The sequence below is a fragment of the Equus caballus genome, chromosome 5 (genome assembly GCF_041296265.1).
Source record: "Equus caballus isolate H_3958 breed thoroughbred chromosome 5, TB-T2T, whole genome shotgun sequence".
Classification (NCBI taxonomy): Eukaryota; Metazoa; Chordata; class Mammalia; order Perissodactyla; family Equidae; genus Equus; species Equus caballus.
Window position 1 is genome coordinate 13,653,867 of NC_091688.1, and position 16,495 is coordinate 13,670,361.

At 43.9% G+C, this 16,495-nt stretch overlaps 1 long non-coding RNA gene across 1 annotated transcript; it reads left to right on the forward strand.

Annotated features, from left to right (window-relative positions):
- The first annotated feature begins 5,006 nt into the window (after positions 1 to 5,006).
- On the forward strand, positions 5,007 to 12,056 carry LOC138924015 (uncharacterized). The gene is made up of 4 exons (XR_011438473.1): positions 5,007 to 5,269; positions 5,848 to 6,074; positions 8,272 to 8,309; positions 10,672 to 12,056. It is a non-coding gene; the product is annotated as an uncharacterized lncRNA (long non-coding RNA).
- The last annotated feature ends 4,439 nt before the right edge of the window (positions 12,057 to 16,495 follow it).

The following is a 16,495-nucleotide window of genomic DNA, read 5'->3' on the forward strand; positions in this document are numbered from 1 at the left end:
TTACGTATATTATTTCATTTATTCTATATAAGAAGCCTAATAAAATACTACATCATCCCCATTTTACAAGCGAAGGAACTGAGGCTTAGAAAGTGTGATAGACTGTTGTGCTGCTGGTCCCCACATGACTCAGACCTCCTAGTATTCACATCCGCACTAGGCCCCTCCCACACGGATTCCCTGCCTACCCAGGTGATTTGCTTTGGGCAATGGCCCATCAGCAAACACGACTTAAGCAGAGGCTTGATAAATTCTTGCACATTGGAGCTTGTCCTCTTGGAGCTGGGCCACCATTTAAGAATCCAGACCAGGGGCTAGCTTGGTGACGCAGTGGTTAAGTTAGCATGCTCCGCTTCTGCAGTCCAGGGTTCACTGATTCAGATCCTGGGTGTGGACCTACACACAGCTTATCAAGCCATGCTGTGGCAGGCATCCCACATATAAAGTAGAGGAAGATGGGCACAGATGCTAGCTCAATCTTCCTCAGCAAAAAAAAAAAAAAAACCCAACTAGTAAGTATAGTATACTACAAAATATACATAGTAATAGATAACTGATAGAGAGAGGTTAAGGCATTTGCTGAAGAACCCAGAGCTAATAAATGATAGATATGAGTGCAAACTATCTAACTATGTTCAAGTTGTATAACTTCCTAGCCAGAGCTGTCCTCTCCTGGACACCGGATGAGCATGGTGCTAGTCTCCCCTTCTCTGGCTCCTCTCCTGGTCTACACGATGACACTAACCCCCTGGTCAACCTGGCTTCCTCTGGCCCTGCTGTCTTGAGCACATCTGGGTGAGACAGGACCATTGAGGGCGATACAAGCCCCTAGGGAAGGTGGGCAGCTTCTCATCACAGTGTGAGGTTCCAGAGGGCAAAGGTCGCTCCACACCCCCTGGCTCCTCTCCCGGGGAATCAGGTAGGCGGAGCCGCCCCTTCCCTGCTCTGTCTCCAGGACACTCTCTTCAGGCCTCTGCTCCACCTGCCCCACGTCCTCAGGCTAGATTTAACCTACACCAGACTGACAAATGAGCTTTTGTTGCTCCCACTAAGATTTTCCATCAGGAGTCTGCGGAAGTGGCCCTTCCCACGCAGGAAAGCAGAGAATAAGACGCAAAAAAGTGCTGGTCCTTCCACTCAAAGGCCAACTAGGACTATAAATGTTTTCCAGGCCCAAACCAGACGCCAGTGGACAAGGACACCTTCTAAAGAGAGAAATGCAGTGAGGATGGCTGAGGCCTGGCGGGTGATGGCAGCGTCTGCTTCAGCACAAGTTGAGATTTGAAAACTCCCTTATCAAGTAGAGGGTTTCCAAGGGCACTTGCCCACAGCCGATCCTCCTGCCTTCTAGGGAATTATTGGTTCCTTTTTTAAAAAAAAAAAAGCATTATCAAGATATATTTTACATATCAGAAAACTTATCCATTTCAAGTGCATTATTCAATAATTTTTAGTGACTTCACCCTCTGTAAATCAGTTTAGAAAATTTCCATCCCCCACTAAGATCCCTTATGCCCTTAGCCCATTCCCATCCCCAGCCTCAGGCAATCACTAAATACTTTGTCTTTTCCAGAAATTTTTTGCATTTTCTATACATTTCATGCAAATGGAATCATATATATCTGGTCTCTCGTGTCTAACTTATTTCACTGAGCATAACGGTTTTGAAGTTCATCCATGATGTAACATGTGTCAGTAGTTTATTCCTTTTTTACTGCTGAGTAGTATTCCATTGTATGGATGTACCACAGTTTATGTATCCCTTACACCGCTTGATGGACATTGAGGTTGTTTCCAGCTTGGGGCCATTATGCATAATACTACCAAGAATATTTGCATGCAAGCCTATGTGTGCACATATGTTTTTATTTCTCTTGAGTAGATATCCAGGAATGGAATTTCTGAATAATTTTATGTTTAACTTTCAACTTTAAACTGCCAAACTGTTTTCCAAAGTGGCTTTACCATTTTACATTCCCACCAGCAATTGTGGGTTTCCTTCTCCACAAGTCATAGGACAAGCATCCTCTAACCTTTGATCAACAACCAGTTTTTTTCTTCTAAGAATTAATTAGGTCCTTGAGAATGTTTTAGCTCTGCTCTCCTGGGTTAAATTATGCTTTCTTCTCTATAGTGACCGTAAATAGTCATTTATGACGGGTACATTCGATACGCACATGTCATTATTAATTTATTTAAAACACTTAGCCCATTGGGCTGGCTCCAATAACCATTTAGTTTTCAACTATCTCAGGAGATAGTCATGCAAAAGTACTTATGCAAACTCTGGGGCAAACGACAGCAGACAGCTCAGAAGAGTCACCAGGAAACTAAAGTCTCTGAAAGGCGATTTCAGAGCGCGTAGCCCCAGGTGGTACTTTCCATAAGAGTCCATCGGCCCTGAATTTGTCCACCTGATACTCACTAAGGTGAAAAGCCAGTATGAAAGATGTCCATAAAGGAAACCCCAGAGCCCGGAGGAAACAAATCTAGGGAGAAGCAAAGCAAGTTTAGGGTCGTGTGAAAGCAGACACCAACACATCACACAGATTTTATTTATAAGAAGTTTTTATTACGCAACAATAGTCCGAGAACTTTTCATCAGAAATCCTTTTTCATAAAGCCTTCTAGACTGTTTCTACACAATAGCAAAAATATACATTTAAAAAAAGTGCTCAGTGACAGAAAATTTGGGAACTCTCTGTACTATTTTTGAAACTTCCTGTAAGTCTTAAACTATCTCAAAGTAAAAGGTTATTTAAGAAAGAAGGAAGGAAGGAAGGAAAGGAGGGAGGGAGTGGTGCATGCAAATATTCTGTAGTCGGGAACCTACTGCAGGTAGGGAAGACGTGGGCCACAGTAAGAGACCTCCTAGATTTGAAGACAAAGATCCCTTCTGAAAAGGAAATTATGAAAAATCAACATAGCAAACCCACCCTAAACTGGAATCTGTATATGGGGGACAGTTCCTAATAGAAGAGACCAGGGGTAGAATAAGGAAATTAGCTGAGCTAAAGGCGAGGTCTAACTGCCTGTACTGTACCTTTATTTGGCAAGAGTGAGGACAGAAGGAGCTTAGCCTTCACTGTGTCTGCAAGCAGACAGTGCAAACATCAAGAACTGTCCACAGGAGAGGGCCTGGACGGGCTGTTCCAGCATCCTTGGCAGTGGAAACGGATGCATCAGACTATTGTAGCTTGGCGACAAGAGCCATTAAGACCATTCTCAAATTCCCTTTGCTGCGATTCCATACTCACTTTTAATTGTGCTTTGGCTGTTCGTGTAGCTTTTGTGTAGCAAGATAATGAGCTGATCAGTCAATGAAAGGATTTTAGTCCACTTGACATTATTTCTTCTTCATAAATTAATAATTTAGCATTCTGGCTCACATATCGATATCTTGTGAGTTTTATAAGTATGAGTGAGTAAGTAGAGCAGAAGTCCTTAATCTGGAAACCAAGGATGGGCTTCGAGGGATCCATTAAGCCCTAAGACTGTATGCAAAACCGTGTGCATGTGTGCAGGGCGCATTTATCAAGGAGAGGGGCCAGTAGCTTCCACCAGATTCTCATACAGCTTTCTAACCTGGATGCACTGGCAAAACAGAACTTCTGGGCTTATAAAACTTACTTTCATAGACCACCCTGGGAATATTTTGCCATGCTCTAATTCTTTTATGACGCCATTTTTAACAACTTCATAGGATTCAATTGCTCAAAGTCATCTTCTAAGAAAGATTTTAAAAGCTTATTCACTAAGAACCTCAGTAAGCCTTCATTTTTAGGTGAAATGTTGAATTATTTTTATTAATAGAGGCCCAAGTGTGAGAAGCAATGGCAATTGCTGCTATTGACGGCTAACCTTTGTGAGACACAGCTCGGCACCAGGCACGTGCTGACTGCTTCGCTGATGACATCTCACTGTGGGCTTTACAGCAGTCCTGGGAGGTGGTGGTATTACTTCTGTTTAACAGCTGAGAAAATGAGGCGGAGAAGTTAAGGGACCTACCAATGTCACATTGCTGTGGGTGGTGGAGCCAAGCTGATGGCCCCCTCCGCCGGCCTTTCCCGCAACCACCACGCTCAGTGTCTTTATCCTTCAAGCTCCACTTGGAGACACTTCTCCTTGAAGCTTTCTTCCCACCCAAAGTCATTTCTCCCCTGGTGGAAGTCCTCTGGTACTCCAGCTGGCTCCAAACTGCCCCATTTTGCACTGTTCGAGTATTCTCTACCTCACTACCAGCAAACTTTTTCTGTAAAAGACCAGAGAGTAAATATTTTAGGTTGGGTGGCCCATATGGTCTCTGTCACAACTACTCAACTCTGCTGCCCGCTGTAGCGCAAAAGCAGCCACGGACAGGACGTGAGTGAGTGAGTGTGGCTGTGTTCCTGTAAATTCTGATTTGTGGACATTGAGATTTGAATTTCATAAATTTTCACGTCACAGAATATTGTTCTTCCTTTTATTTTTTTCCAACCATTTAAAAAAGTGAAAATCATACCTAGCTCGTGCCGTAGACAGGAGGAGACGGCAGGCTGGATTTGCCCTGCGAGCCAAAGTTTGCCAGCACTGCTTGGACTGCATTCTTATGTTTCTAGTCTCCGCAAGCAGATAGAAAACTACTGAGCTTGAAACACTACCTTAGCCTTTGCTTATCCTCCACAGAATCTATACGCAGGGCTAGACTCATAAGTAAGTACTCAAGAAATATTTGATTAATAGCGTTGACGCTTCTCACCCTCAGAGCCATATCCAAGAAGAAATAAGTCCATTTCAAAGCATGCAGCATCTTTATTGTCTTCACCCTTTTCCCTCCCTGATGGACTTCTGTATCTCCAAAATATCACAGCTATTTTTCGGTTCTGAGTGCTGATAAGAAACACCCACGTGCTTGGCCAGCTCGAAGGTCAGATGGCACCCTGGCCTGGGGCCAATGAACACAGCTGGTGAAAATTCAAGCTGTCACACACTTGTTGCTAGCCCTGGTTTTCTGGTTCCTTCATCATAAATTATGAGATTATTTACAATAACGAATGGCTGCATGAGCAGTCATTTTTAAAACCATAATCCCCAACCAAGAGAGATGTCACGACTTGATGGGCTAAATTTAGGACCATGAGAACCACGCTCTAGAATGGGCTGCTGTGCATCGTCTGTGGGCCTCCATTTCCTCCTCTGTAAATGGAAGCGAAGCGCACTGCCCTCCTCCTATGAGCCCTGTGAGCCTGGGCCCATTGGGAACAACCCCGAAGACACTGCAGGAATAGTTGTAAGCATCTCCATTTACTTTGACTCAACCATATTAAGCAGTGCTGGTGTATAGTGTTATAAAACAGAGAAGTGAGCTGTGCTCTGTTATGTGTAGGAATATAAACAGTTTTGTTTTTTAATTTGCTTTAAGGCCATATCAACAAGCTATGAAATCAAGCTGATATTTCCTACTAAGGACACATTTAAAAATTATATAACATATGCTGATGAGATTTTTCCGTCTTACCATTTCAGTGTGAAATTGCTGAAACCAGAAACTGTAATTCCAGCAACCTTTCTGCTGTCCTGCTGTTGGTCAGATGTCAGTCTGCTGAACAGCATGTGAAAATGAGAGATTCATATTATTCTTTGCTAAGGACGGCCCGGGACACCCTTTTCAGGATAGAATCTTGCACACACTTCTGGGCACTAAGGGAGATTCTAGGTGTTTGAGGAGACAGCTGTTTTGCAGGGCTGGGACGTTATTCTGATTTATTTCTAAAAGTTGTTTTTTTAAAAGAATTTTTCACTAGACTTAGTTTTCACTCACTTTACAGATGTCTTAAAATAATCTGGTGTTGAAAACTCTTCCAACAGCTGCCAGCTTGCCTCTGAGGTGAGGAGGCTGCTCCCCCAAGGGTGAAACAACACCCCTGTGAACAAATGTTTAAATCTGGTGAAGACAGCAAACAGAGAGCTTCCGCACTTCTGCGGTTGGTTCGCTAGAGCACGGAGAAATCCCTCCAGGCAGCAATCCCTCAACGTCCAGCAGCAGATGCATGATTCACAGCTCCCAAAAGAAACCGTCTCATCCACGGCGGATGGTAAGAGGCGGAACAGAAATTGACTCACAAAATGTGCCCTTTCAAACCTCAGAATGCAATCACCACGGAGGAGAGGAGAGGCTCAGCTTTGTAACTGGAGCCTCAATACGATAACTTGAGTCCGGGGCTCAAGGATGGCTGTCTCAGAGGTCGCAGCTGCTATGTGCTCCCCAGGGCTGCCTCATTCCATAGATGGGGCAGGTGACACGAGTGTACACAGTGTGTGACATTTGTTGCGTGCTTGTAGTGCCTGGATGAAGAGTGCTTATAGGAAGGTTGGCGATTACTAATGATTATTGTAATAATACTGTGGATAATACTTGTGTAAACACTCTGCTTTGATGTGAGAAGCTCCCCAGCATCAGTGGTTAACATAATTCTGGCTGGCTCTTACAATCAGCTGTGGTCATTATGGCGCCTCCCCTAACATAACCCCAAGGAGTAGTTCATGTATTTCTGTGTGGGTTAGTCACTGAATCATTAATCAAGAATTTAAGCTACTGGTGTGGCAGGTTTTGTTACTTTTACCAACATGCTGGTCCATCTCTCCCTCCACCTTCACCGATGGTCTCAGGGTAGAGAAGAAAAGATTTTCCCTCAAATATGGATTATCTGACTTAAAACTGAAAAGTCTATGAGATGTTTTCACCGAATAAAGAAAGCCTTTAGTTAGCCTAAGCTGGAAAGGAGAGGGAGAAACACAGTTTGGGGAAATCTCAGGTTAATTTGGTTGTTTTAACAATTGCGGAGCTCCCGCTATGGCCAGACACTGGAAATACAAAGATACAAAGCCATCAATGAGCTGGGAGAGATGGACAGACAATGCCACACGAACCGTAAAGAGTCATGTGTGCAGCGATACACGTACTAAGAACAGTAGAGGCAGAAAAGAGAAAGGACGTTCCTATTTGGAGGGGAGCAAGCCAGTCAGAAAGTCAAAGAATGGGATATAAGCTGAATCTTGAAAAATGGATGCGATGGATCCTCCCAGCTCATAAACTGCCCACATTCCAGGCAAGAACAGCTGTGGAAGCAAGAGTGTGGAGGTGAGAACAGAGCAGGCTGCATGGTGATCAAAAAGCAAACAGAGTGGGAATTCTCAGAAATGCCTCAATCCTGCAATTACATGCTAAGCAGGACCACCAATCTCTTGCCCCAGTCCCACCCAGGTCCTCCGCGCAGCACCTCCTCTGTGAAGCCTCCTGGCTCCTCCGAATTCCTGTTTGACTCTTTGGGTCCTTTATTTTGCACACCCATCCTCTTTCCCATCCCACCCATTTCACTGCACCCCCAAGACCCCTCGGTGGGCAACCTGAGGGCAGGCATTGGGTCTCAGTAGGGAGCTTAGTGCCTTAAGCTTCATTGTTATTCCATTTGAATTGACCTGCTCAGTTTGATTCACTGTGGTCTGTGTACATAGAGACCCATAGTAGGCACTTTTTTTCTGCATTTATTTTGAAATTTAAAATTTATAGAAAAGATGTAAAAGTAGTACTTGAAGCTCCTAGATACCTTTCACTCGGTTTACCAATTGTTATCATTTTATCACATCTGCCTTATTCTTTATACACACACACTGTTTTTTCCTGAACCATTTGAGAAAAAGTTGCAGACATGATGTCCCCTTACTCCTTAATCCTTCAACATGTATGGATGTTTTTCCTATAAACAAGGACGTTCTCTTACACAATACAACCTTCAAGATCAGAAAATTAACACCAATCCAACATTACCATGTAACTCACAGATCCCATTCAAATTTCGCCTATTGTCCTAATAGTACTTGTACAGGTCCAGGTCCTTTATGGTTATCATTTCTCTCTCATCTCCTTCATTTTGGAAAAATTCCTCGGTTTTTCCTTCTTTTTCACAAGCTCGACATTTTTTGAAGCAGTGAGTTACTTTGTAAAATGCCCTTCAGTCTGGGTGTGTCTAAGGTTTCCTCGTGATATATGCGCTTGTAGCAAGAATATCTTAAAGTAATGCCCTGCTCTTCTCATTGCGTCATATCAGGAGGCACGTGACATCAATCTGTCCCATTACTGGTTTTCTTGTTACGTTTGGTAAAGATGATGTCTTATGGGATTCTCCACTGAGTCATTCCTAAGTAGTCTGTGAGGCGATGCCTTAATACTTCTATTGTAGGATAAAGCTTTCCTTTCTCCTCCGTTTATTCATTTAACTTTTATCATTGTAGACTCATGGATTCCTGTTTTACTCAAAGGGTTGAAATTGGTAAGTACCCCTTATTGTGAGACTTCCATCGTCCCAGACTTGGGCAGTGAAAGCTCATTTAAGGCAGCTCTTGTGTTCTCTGCTATGTCTCCATCGTTCTTGAGCACGTCCTTATTTTGTAGTACAAGATGTTCCTGTCTCATCTTTTATTTTCCTTACCTCAGCCCTAGAGTCAACATTTCTCTCAGGAACCCTGGTTCCTCTAAACGGACAATGATATTTAGAAGCCAAGCCCTGCAAACTTGGCATGCTTGTTGCTACCAGGATGTCTTTGCTTCTGGCCAGCTCAGCAGATAGAACTAGGAAATAGAAATATATACCTACCGACATATGTGTATATGTGTATACATGTGTATATACATATGTCTGCGTGTATATATATACAAGCACACACGCATAAACATCGACACACATTTACTCCTGTTTCTGGAGATGTGTCTACATAAAGTCTTGAGTTCACATTGATTCCTCCACTCCCAGTCTAACACCACAGGATTTATTCCAGCCTTTCCTCTTTCCATATTTGCAATTCCCCTCTGACAGCAAGAAATCCTCAATATATTTACTTATTTACTCAATTATCCCTGTGACTCAAATCTTGGCCCCTCACGGGGGGCCCCCAAAACAGGCAAATTCCTTTACCAGCCATGGAGGGACCTTTAGTCATCACCGACTTGCGTGCTCAGAATTAACACTCTCTCAGTGAATTCTGCCCACTTCTGCCACTGCCTGGAGTCTGAGAACCAGTGGAGAAGAATCACAAGGTTTACTTTTCCTGTCGCCGCTTAGCAGAGCAAATGTTATTTTCTTCTTTGCCATGGCAGTGACCCCTTTAAAGGTGGAATTTTTTTTCTTGCTTGTTCCTCTCTACTTCTCTAATTACTCATGGGACAGTGGAAGGATTAACTGAATCCATTCAAAGAAGTGCAGCGCTCCAAGCTTCTCCCACGAAGAGTGCATTATAAATATATGGCTGTAAAAACCAGAGCTGGAGGCCAGAGGTCAGCTGACCCTTCCCCACAGCTGCCAGATGATTGGTGCATTCTCAGAGCCGCAGCCTCACATCCTAGATACACATCTTTAAGTCATCTTCGACAACTCTGGCCTCTCCACCTCCCCCCTCTCAAACTGTAACCTCGGAGGCAATGAGCTCTCTCACACTGCAGCTGCTGCGTCAGTTTCTCCCTGACCAGCCCGCTGGGGTAGGGGCTGCTTCCCACAATGCCCTTACTGTTCTGGAGGGCAGGGGAAATCCTTTTCTGCAAGATAGATCATCCCGATGCATTTAGATGTTTCCTGACACAATCTCCAAAACCACATAGCTTGTGTCGCACCACATCTACCGCATGAGGTTAAAAACCCCATTTCTGAAATTACTCTCAACATTGTCACAATTTATATTGTTAGGGAAAATGGATAACAATGGGGCCCCCAGTCTTTCAGGCCAGAACCGATTTTGTTTTAGAGGAGCAGGGAGAGCTGCCTGGCAACACGATGCATCGCCGTGCATAAACTTTGTTTACAGCCAAGGCTGGAGTAAAGGAACAGATGGTAAGCAAATCGGATTTAAGGAAGGGACAGATGCGCCTGCATGGGGAGCTCGGTAAATCTCTTGGCTTCTGGTTTGCATGCAAGGATGAAGTCTAGCTACCCACGGCAGTCGTGCCCCAGTTCGCTGTTGCTTTTGACTGTTTGCATTTTGTCTCTGAGGATGGTTAATACATCCCATTACAAGCGTTTATCTCATCCCTCCCACGGGGAATGTGTTTTCCCAAGGATTTGTACGTTCCCTCTCCTTTTATGGAAAGTAGTTTCTGGATCATCCATGTGATTGTGTATCTTAAATTTCAAGAATATTTAAGCCCTTAACCCTGGCTGTCTATAGAAGATGGGATTATATTTCCATGATCTTAGAAATATTTACAATGAGCATGTATAACAAGGAAAAGTAAGCATAAACTCTTATGTTTAACGCATTCAGAAATGCGCCCACCCCCCTTCATGCTTCCTCATCTCTCTCGGGTACTTTTCTCTGTGAAGGCAGAATAGTTTTAAGATGCTCACCCCCACGATATACTATAAATTTATAGTAAAGCTGCCCAGGCCTGCTTCTCCCTCCCTCCTAAAGGAAAGTGTGAGCTGTACTTGAGCGAAGATTTACATTTGCTCTGTGGGGGAGGTGGAGGGGAAGAACGCATGCATTCTGCACCAGCGATGTGTGGTTGCGTTGAACGTACATTTATGTTATTTAACGTGATTCTAGCTCAGTGATGTGTGGTTGAATTTACCAGCCCTAATTGTTCAATCCTGGGATCAAGTTAGAAACATTTTTATTCCAAAACAACCCCCTATACATTTATAGCAACTCTAGGACCTTCGTAGCAGCCCCACAAGTTGCTTCCCTGCAGAAACAGACACCCTGACAAGACATTCACCCATTCCTGCACGGTGGCAACCTGTCGCTCCTGGGCAACGTCAAGTTCTGTGAACGTCACTCCTTCGGATTCATCCTGAGCAAAAAGACAGAACTACTTAAAGTAAAAATGGTATATATTATAGAAATAGTTCCTTACAAAACAGTCACAAGTTAAAAACCCAAGTGCCTTGCAGGATTGACTGCAAAGCACCACCGGAAGTGGTTCAAGTGACACCTTTGGAACTGGTTTGACTCGACTCCTGGCCTCCCAGTACTCACAGGCCCAGCTGAGGCTCTTTCGGCAGGAGTGTGATTCTTTCAAACGGCACACAGGTTGCCTTCTTCCACCACGCTCCCTAGGCACGCCTCACCAGCCCCTGGAGCACACCTGAGGCTGCACTCGGGGACTCCCAGCCGGCTCTCACGTCCAGTGTGACCACCTTTCCAGTCTCTGGAAGGGAAACGTTAGGATCAGAGACCTGTGGCTTGCTGGTACCCCCAGTCTCTCACAGTGTGTGGGGTCTGGTCTACGTCAATGCAGCTTCCTCACCCGGTCAGCTGTGGACACAGAGGAGGCCGCAGGCCTGGCAGTATCAAGGACACAGTGCACTTAGTGACAATTCATCACTTCTGCTTTAAGTGAGCCGAGTTCTTTTACTTTACACAGCATCTGAATGTGCCGCGGCCTCTCATTCTCTAGCTCTAAACCACAGCAGTAAGGAAGCCAAGGAAAAAGCCGCCACCGCGAGATCCCCGGAAGGATCCACTATGACGTACCTATTCACAGCCAGGAGCCAGGAGGCAATTTGTTAGGCTTCCTTTTTGGGCATCTTTTCTTTGCCTGAGGCGAATATACCCTCCCCTGGATTCTGTGGGGCTCAAACTTTTGTTTGCATGGGATGAAGCTTGAGGGCATTACGCTAAGCGAAGCAAGTCAGACAGAAGGACAAACACCATGATCTCACTTATATGTGGAATCTGAAAAAAAAAGAAAAAAATCAAAAACTGAACTCATAGATACAGAGAGCAAATTGGTGGCTGTTAGAGGTGGGGGAGGGGGCAGAATTTGTTGGTGAAATGGGTGAAGGGGGTCAAAAGGTACAAACTTCCAGTTAGAAAATAAATAAGTCATGGGGTTGTATGTACAGCATGGTGACTATAGTTGATAATACTGTATCGTTTGTTTGAAACTTGCTAAGAGAGTAGATATTAACTAGACATTGTGGTGATCGTTTTGCAATATACACATATATCAAATCATTATGTTGCATACCTGAAACTAATATAATGTTTATCTGTCAATTATATCTCTATAAAAAACTTTTGTTTGCATATGGATCACCTGGGGTGCCTTTTTAAAACGCAGACTCCTGGGCTCTCCCTCACCTCAACCATTTCAGTTCAGTGGATCCAGGGTGGCGCCCAGAAACAAGAGGCTCCACGTGTGAATCTGATGACTGTGGATTTTTGGAAAAAGGTCCTCAAAGTAACTTTCGTCCTTTTTTCTCTTTTCACTTTACCCAATCCCTCTTCCCACTTGTTTTAATTATCCTAGAGCTTTCGTTATTACCTATAGACTAATGCCTTCCAAGTCTGTATATCCACAGCCCTAACCTTTCTCTCGAATGCTAGGTTCAAGTTTCTATCAGCCAGCAGATATTTCTCCCTTGATGTACTGTAGATACCTTCAAAACATAATTGTGAAAGTTATTCCTTCCCTAGAGATTTGAAATTAAAAGCCACTCTTTGAGGCCCACTTTGGTAACCACGGGCTAGTGTCAGCCAAAATGTGGAATCCACTCAGGATAAAGAAAAATTTGTTTCAATTTCTTATAAAGTTAAAAAAAAAATGTTGCTAATGGCTGACTATCCTATAAACACCAAGACCAGAAAGCAACTTGCTTCCACAATCTGTAAATTTGGGACAAAGCGTCATCTCTTCTGCTGAAGACATGAACAGATATTCAAATATTTCATTGTCATTTAGTGAATTTTTGTTTCCCCAAGACAGAGAGAGCTCTGGGAGGGCAGTACTTAACAACCGGGGTGCTCTCTATAGTTCTGATTCTCTATGGCTTCTCAAGTGAGGGTGGAGAAAATTCTAACTTGAGAATTTGAGGTATTATAGTCACCTGAGGTTTCAAATTTGTAGTTGTAATCAGGCTCCTTTTGTAGCAAGGAGCAGAAACCCACCCAGTTTATCTCAAGACGTAAAGCTTATTGTAAAGCTACAGTGCAACACGGGGAAAACAGAGACAGCGGCCCCCAAGGGGAGCTGGACGCCTTTAGAACATAGTGATAGCCCCAGTAATAATGTACCAAGAGCTTACACGGGCCAGACTTACCTCGGAGCACTGCCTGTGCTCACTCATCTATCTTCAAAACAGCCTCATAAGAAGCACTGTCATTGTCCCTACTTTACATATGGGGAAACTGAGGCAGAGTGGTAAAGGAACGTATTCCAGTTGGTCTGGCTCCAGAGCCCATGTTCTTTCCCGTTATGCAATGCAGCTGCTCTGCTGAAGCAGACCATGTGGAGCTTCACTGCGGTGGCTCAGCCACTCCCTGGTTGGCATCGCCAGCTCTTGCTGCTGCCAACTATCTCTGCCTCCTCTCCCTCAAGATTTTCATTCACCCTCAGCATGTGTGCTCTGAGTGCAACGTCACTGGTGGTGGCGGGCAGGGCACATTTGACAGGTGCCAGGGCCGTACTGGTGCCCCTGGTGGGGGCGTATGGCAGCTGTGGAATCATTGGAGCTGATAGAAATGTAGAGACATCACCACAGTATGACATAGCGGGAGAGAAAATAGCAAGCCAGAGGACAGAAAAGTAGTAAAATCAAATTACCCTCTTACAGCCGTGAGTTCAGAAGGCATGAGGGCCATCCCCTGGGGGCTCCTAGAACCAGCTGGGGAGAGACGAAAGGACTAAAAATACTGTAGGCAGGGGAGAATGGAGGAACCAGAGAAATGTTGCTTTTGACTACTATTTTATTCTCTTTTTTCTCCCCAAGATGGTAGGGAGTGGGGAAAAATGAATTACGTATTTGTAGCTCTCGCAAGATAAGCTGCCCCCACTCCAAATGTAGATGCTCATCGTGTGTTGGTTTGACTTAAGCTAATTTCCCTTTCCCTATTGCATCGACACCAAGGCCACAAATAGCACCACCTCCTCCGCAAAGCACTGTCCCTAGGACCCTGCTGATGTACGGAGACCCTACTGTGTGTCAAGCACTGTCCTAGGCACTGAGGACGTAACAATTAATAGAAGACACAAGGTCCTGCTGGGTTGAAATGCACACAAATGGAGAGAGGCTTTGGAGAGCATCTAGCCCACTCCTCACCCAAGACAGAATTCCCCTCTATCCAGGCCTGACCACCAGCCAGCCAGCCGCCGCTTCACTTTTCCAGTGACAGCCTGTCCCATCAATAGCCAGCTCTAATGCTTAGAAAGCTCGTGCCTAAATGGGGTAAAAACCTGTTTTCCCGCTATGTCTATTTATTGGCCTTGGTTTCATTCTCCGGAGCTAGACAAAATAAATTAAATTTCCTTTCATCTGACAGCCTTTCCAATATTGGTCAGTCTACACACTCTCCTCCTCACACTTGCTTGCTCCTCATCTCTCTGCCGTTCTCCCCTTTCCTCACCAGGCACAGGCCAGACTTCCTTCCCTGATGTCTTCCCCATCCTTGCCTCACCCTCTCTCAGCCAAAGAATTGGGCACATTTGGACTTTATTTCTTCCCGTTGCTGTCTCCCTTCTTTCCTCCCACTGCAATCTTAGCACGCAACTCTAAGCCTATATCGTTTCAACCTCTGTGTGTGTTTATTGTGCTCATTTATCGCCATCCTGGACCAACTGGAATGGGACAGATTGCGGTAAGTGGTAGCAGCAAGGAGGTGGCAAGTCAGCTCGTACTTTTGGGCTTTGTTTAGTCTTTGGCTGGGTCTATTATCTCTTTAAATTTAAATTATTACCATGCAGAATCACTTAAGAAATTGGGTCAGGGAGTCTATATGTAGTAATTATTTTGATCACTAAAGTAAAATTTAATAAAACATATCTACCCTTGCACAGATAAAAAGAGAGAATGAGTAAATGAATGAATGGACGGATGTCCATAAGGCTTAGAATCAGTGTTGTCCATTTTTAGTTTATTCTTACTCATATCAAACAGATAAAGCGGACGGTTTTACAAATCAAAATAGCTAAGTTTCAGTCATTACAATCGCTAGTATATTTATACTAAATAAATATATAATCCCATTACACTGCACAGCATAATTAGCAAGCATTTATGCTGTTGAATCCATGACCCAGTTTCCTGAAGACATCTGTTTTCTAAAAGGATTTTTTTCAAACTGAGATTAAAAGGCGCTGCTCAAGGAGGCTTGCCAGATAAAATACAGGACACTCAGCTGAATTTGAATTTCAGATAAACAGCAAGTAATTTTTTAGTATAGGTATGTCTTAGGTATTACACGAGACAAACTTATGCTAAAAAGTTATTCATCGTTTATCTGAAATTCAAATCTATTTTATCATCTTGTATTTTTATTATTCTTTTTTCTTCTTTTTTTCTCTCTCTTTTCTCATTTTTGCTAAATGTGACAACTCTATACCCAAGACGTGAACCTTAGCAGTTCATTCCAATTCCCGTCCTTCCGCCATTAATCTCCCTCTTCTCCGTCTTTTATCCCATTTACATTTTTCTTTGTTTCTTTTCAGATAAAAGACTCAGATTTCAGTTCTCCCTAGTGGAATGGCCTCATTCTATTCCAGATTCTTTTTGTTTTTTCTCCTTTGACAATATACAACAGGCACATACGTTTGTTGATTTATATTGTGGGCTAAAAAATGTGTAGAGAAGGGACCAGCTGGGTGACATAGTGGTTGAGTTGGCACGCTCTGCTTTCGCAGCCTGGGGTTTGCAGATTCGGATCCCAGGCATAGACATACACACCCACTCATCAAGTCATGCTATGGCAGGTGTCCCACATATAAAATGGAGGAAGATTGGCACAGATGTTAGCTCAGGGCCAATCTTCCTCATTAAAAAAAAATGCTTAAAAGATAAACTGCTGGGGAAATTGGCTTAGGCAACCTCTCAACTGATGACTAATAGTTTGACAGTTGCAAACAGGTGAAACCAGTCTTGCTGTGTAAATGATGCAAACTCAAAGGTCAATTTGGGTGGAGATCTGTGAATGTAAAACACAATTCCTGTCAACAGAAATCAGTTTACCGCATGTTATCTTCTGGGATCTAAAGGCTTTATAAATTCAAAATGTTTCTTTTTTTCACCTGAGAACTGGATTCATTTCCTCTTTTTTTTTTTTTTTTTGAGGAAGATTAGCCCTGAGCTAACATCTGCTGCCAAGCCTCCTCTTTTTTTGCTGAGGAAGATTGGCCCTGAGCTAACATCCATGCCATCTTCCTCTAGATGTGGGATGACGGCCACAGCATGCTTTGATAAGTGGTGCATAGGTCTGCACCTGGGATCCAAACTGGCGAACCCCAGGCCGCCAAAGCTGCTGCACCACCAGGCTGGCCCCTCTTTTTTTTTTTAATACCTCTATGATTCCATTTCCTGTTCACCTCGTAGGCTCTTGAGACCACCTGTGGAGGCCGTCAGAGACTACTCCATGGATTGACTTCTACTCCAAGGGTTGACCTCTCTGAGGGCTCTGAACCATCTCGTCCCTCCAAAGGCTTTATCTTTACTAGACTGAGGGGTGCCCAGCTGAGATGCGCCACGTTACCAACTCC